The sequence below is a fragment of the Triticum dicoccoides genome, chromosome 3B (genome assembly GCF_002162155.2).
Source record: "Triticum dicoccoides isolate Atlit2015 ecotype Zavitan chromosome 3B, WEW_v2.0, whole genome shotgun sequence".
Lineage (NCBI taxonomy): Eukaryota > Viridiplantae > Streptophyta > Magnoliopsida > Poales > Poaceae > Triticum > Triticum dicoccoides.
Genome location: NC_041385.1, coordinates 167,021,360 through 167,026,518, shown reverse-complemented (window position 1 = coordinate 167,026,518; position 5,159 = coordinate 167,021,360).

Genomic DNA, 5,159 nt, shown 5'->3' with positions numbered 1-5,159 from the left:
TAGCAATGATGAATTTGTCGTGCCTGAGGATCTCGTCGAGCAGGAGCGCTTCAAGCGCCGGCTTATAGCCTCTCCAAGAAGCCTAAAGAAAAAGCAGCAGCAGCTCCAGGATGATCAAGATCTGCTCATATACAGATGGACTGAGGTCCTGGCAGCCGAGGAATACGGACTCGAGTGCCCAACCAATGGTTAACCAAAGCACAAGTTGCTACATCCACTCCAGGTGGAGGCCCTAGAGCCTACATTGCCAGTAGAGGACGAGGCTGACCGGCCACCCCGTGGCCGAGACAAAGCGGAGTATCAATCCAAACACCAGCCCACACCCCGATGCCAATACACTACGGCCCGGGGAAATATGCAGGACCTGCGAGACATACTGGAAACCAAAGTAGGACAGCCAAGATTGATCTACGGATCGCGGGGGCATGCCAAAACGCGTGACGATGACCATCATGCCGGATATACTAACAACAAGTCCGGCCGGGCTGAACATAGCAGACCAGACTTATTCGAACTGCGTCTTGACATAGCCCGGCATAGAGGCGCCGCACACCCCCTCTGCTTCACCGATGAAGTAATGGATGATGAATTCCCAGAAGGGTTTAAACCCGTAAACATCGAATCATACAATGGCATAACAGACCCCGCGGTATGGATTGAAGATTTCCTTCTCCACGTTCACATGGCCCGCGGTGATGATCTACATGCCATCAAATATCTTCCCCTTAAGCTCAAAGGACCGGCCCGACATTGGCTGAATAGCTTGCCGACGAACTCCATTGGCAGTTGGGAAAACCTGGAGGGCGCATTCCTCAACAACTTCCAGGGCACTTACGTGCGACCACCGGATGCTGATGACTTAAGTCACATAACCCAACAGCCCGGAGAGTCAGCCAGGAAATTATGGACTCGGTTCCTAACTAAAAAGAACCAAATCGTCTACTGTCCAGATGTCGAAGCCCTAGCGGCCTTTAAGCATAACATCCGCGACGAGTGGCTCGCCCGACACCTCGGCCAAGGGAAGCCGAAGTCCATGGAAGCCCTCACGACACTCATGACCCGCTTTTGTGCGGGCGAGGACAGCTGGCTAGCTCACAGCAGCACCACGCCAAGAAGCTCTGACACTTCAGATATCCGCGACAGCAACGGCAAGCCACGACGCAACCAACATAAGCGTCGGAACAATGGCGACAACACCGAAGACATGGCAGATAATGCCGGATTCAAGGGCTCCAAGTCCGGTCAGCGGAAAAAGCCATTCAAAAGAAACAGTCCAGGATCGTCCAGTCTGGACCGCATACTCGACTGCTCGTGTCAAATTCACGGCACCCCTGATAAACCAGCCAACCACACTAACAGAGATTGCTGGGTGTTCAAACAGGCAGGCAAGTTGAATGCCGAAAACAAGGACAATGAGCTGTATAGCGAGGACGACGAGGAGCCCCGGCGGCCGAACACAAGGGGACAGAAGAAATTTCCTCCCCATGTGAAAATGATCAATATGATCTATGCCACCCACATTCCCAAGCGGGAACGAAAGCGTGCACTATGGGACGTCTATGCGATGGAGCCAGTCGCCCCAAAGTTCAACCCATGGTCATCCTGCCCGATCACTTTTGATCGCAGGGATCATCCTACCAGTATCCGCCATGGCGGTTCAGCCGCATTGGTCCTAGACCCAATCATTGATGGATTCCACCTCACGCGAGTCCTCATGGACGGTGGCAGCAGCCTGAACCTGCTTTATCAGGACACAATGCGTAAAATGGGCATCGATCCCTCAACGATCAAACCCACCCAAACCACCTTTAAAGGTGTAATCCCAGGTGTAGAGGCCTGTTATACGGGCTCAATAGCACTGGAAGTGGTCTTCGGATAACTTCCAGAGCGAGGAATTAATCTTTGATATCGTCCCTTTCCGTAGTGGCTGTCATGCACTACTTGGACGAACCGCATTTGCTCGATTCAATGCGGTACCACACTATGCATACCTCAAGCTCAAGATGCCAGGACCTCACGGGGTTATAACAGTCAATGGAAACACAACCCGCTCTCTCCGTATGGAGGAGCACACCGTGACCCTCGCAGCAAAAGTACAAAGCAGCCTTCTTTGGCAGACCGTCAACTCGGTGATAAAAACCCCGGACACCGTTAAGCGAGTCCAGAGTACTCTGCAACAGGATCGTCCGGCGCGACTAGAGCTCAACTAGCAATTCGGCCTCCGTCTTAGTCCCATCTAGGCGGCATTTGTGCCGCGCATACACAATTACGCACTCAAAGTACCATGGGCATAGGCGCAGGCACGACGGCGATGCGGTCCATAGTGCGGCTCAACCGTCACGAGACCCGCATACCTTTATCATCTTCTTTCTTTTTCAGGACCCTACTTTCGTACAGACCCTTCAGAGAACCTGATCATCGGACTCATCACGGGAGGGGAAAACCAAGGAGGCAAGAGGCTTTGCGTACAAGGCAATACCCAAGTGGTCTCTGTTAACGATCGGTATACCTGTTTTACATACCCACACGCAGCCTGCCCTTGGATAGGACATGTCAAATAGTCCTATTTTTGCTTATCGCATTACTTGTACACATACGCTTTGACGTATTATTTAAATAACAACGGGAAACAATATACAGCATCAGCTTATTATTACTTTCTTCATATTTTCCCTTGACTGTTTATTTAATATCACACCTGTACACCTTGGTACGTTCAGTTTGCCAAGGGCTTTATTACGCCCCATAACATGGCAAGAAAAGTCCGAACACTTTTGACAATGCGGCACCCCGAACTTATAGCATTATATGCATCAGCTCCTAATCATGTCTTGGGTCAATAGTTGGGTTTGCTCGGCTCCCTTGTTTTGGTACCTTATGTTCCGTTATATCGGCTAAGGTAGCGTAGGGAGAACTACTGCGATTGCGTCCCGGTTCTTCCGGACGAACACCTCAGTAGAGAAAGCCGAAAACTGACTGTCATGATATGGCGAGAGCTGGTTGCTGTTTGAGAGGTCTTAAATCCTTAAAGATTTTTTTCCGCTTCAGGCGAGGAATCAGCCTTGTCCGATTTAGGCGTGTATAGCGCCCCAAGTTCGGCCTTCCGAATACTAGGGGCTTCGCCGAAATTTAAAATTGTAGACTTATATGGTTAAGTCAAAGTGTTAAAGCCGAATAGTCTGATTGCCTCGTTCGCTGCGCTAAACACCTCCTTGAAGGACCAAAATTTTGGATAAAGAGTGTTCGGGTTTTCCACGAACACCCCAGTACTAGTTACACGGGGGCGGAAGCCGATAACTGGCCAACTTTCAGAATTTTATAAACGGCCACACAGAAGGTAATATTTTAAATCAAAAAGCGTTATATAGCGCACACGAACTCATTTTCATATTACAAGACGACATGAGTACATTCACTTGAAAATTACATCCTTGGTACATTCATCGGCAACAAGGCGGGCGCCTTTCATAACGCCTTCATAATACTTCTCGGGGTAACGATGCGCCTTGCCCTCCGGCAGTTCATCCTTCACCAGCTTCTATGCATCCATTTTTGCCCAATGCATTTTCGCATGAGCAAAGGAACGACAAGCACCCTCAATACAGACGGAGTGCTTAATAACTTCCAGCCGTGGACAGGCATTTACCATCCACTTTATAAGGCCGAAGTAGCTGTCGGACAGGGGCTCGCCAGGCCACAGCCGGACTATGAAGTCCTTCATTGCCAGTTCAACCGCCTTGTGGAGTTCAACCAATTGCTTCAGTTGGTCACTCAAGAGCATTGGGTGTTCGGCCCCAGCATACTGGGACCAGAACAACTTCTCCTTAGAGCTCCCCTCTTTGGCAAGATAGAACTCCACGGCATCCGATATGCTGCTGGCAGATCTGTTAATGCCCCTGGAGAGCTTCGGATTTGGGTAAGTAAAATAAATGTCTCCTCCACATGCTTGATTTGCATAACAAATGCCTTACCCGCCGCTATCTTTTTGGCCGCCTGGATCTCCTGGAGGGCATTTTGGGCTTCGGCCTTGGCGTCTTTCGCGCTCTGGAGGGCCTTCGCAAGCTCAGACTCTTGCGTCTTGAAGTCATGCTCCAAGGACTTAAACTTCTAGCCGAAGTCCTAGAGCTCTTGCTGTACCTCGCTTACCCGAGCATCCTGTTTTTCACGCTCGGTGCGCTCCTTGGCCGCCTTGTCTTCGGCCTCGGATAGCGCTTTCTTTAGGCCCGCCACTTCGGTCGTGGCCCCTATTAAAAATCATGATGCTTTTGTTAGCATCACCAATTTTTCTTCCTTTATATGACACACGGACGGGGTATCACTTACCTTTGTTCTCTTTGAGCTGCCTCTTTGTGAGGCTGAGCTCTTCTTCGACTTGCTTCAGGTCCCACATGAGTCTGGCGGCCTCCGCAGTACGGGCGGCAGTGGCCAGCAGCAACGCCTGCTTATCCACACAGACATTTACTGTTAGACTCCTGCAGATAAAAGTTGACCCTCCATTTGGATTTTCTTTCCGAACACCAAACAGAGTATCAGGGGCTACTGTCTATCGGGTGATATTTTCTTACGGGTTTGATTACTTACCTCAAAGCATGTTAGGAGGCTGGTGCAGGCTTCGGTCAATCCGCTCTTGGCGGACCGAACCTTCTCAATCACCGTACTCATAAGAGTACTATGCTCTTCGTCAATGGAAGCGCCTCAAAGCACTTCCAGCAAATTATCCGATGCCTCCGGCTGGACGGAGGTCATCGGCACGGCCGGTTTGCCCTCCTTAGCGAGGGGCTGCCTACTTGAATCCGGAACCTTTGGGGGTTCCGGCACATAATCCGGCTGGGAGCCGGACTTGCTGCGGCTCCCGTCAGCATAATCCATGGGGATCTTACCCCCCATGTGCCCGGCGCCTGGGATTTTGCCTTGGGGCGTCTCCAGAACCGTCGCCCACCGTTCCGGTATCTTTTGGGACAACACCTTGGTGTCATCCGCGGGCCGTGGGGAGGTGGCCGTCGGGAGTGAATCGCTATTCATCTTCGATTCACTCAAGGACCCAGCCGAAGAGGATACCTCGAGGTGGGATCCGACTGGACTGCATATGCGTGTTTGGCGTTATAACAGACAATAAAGCTAAGACACATTAAACATACTATAGAGTACGGATACGATTT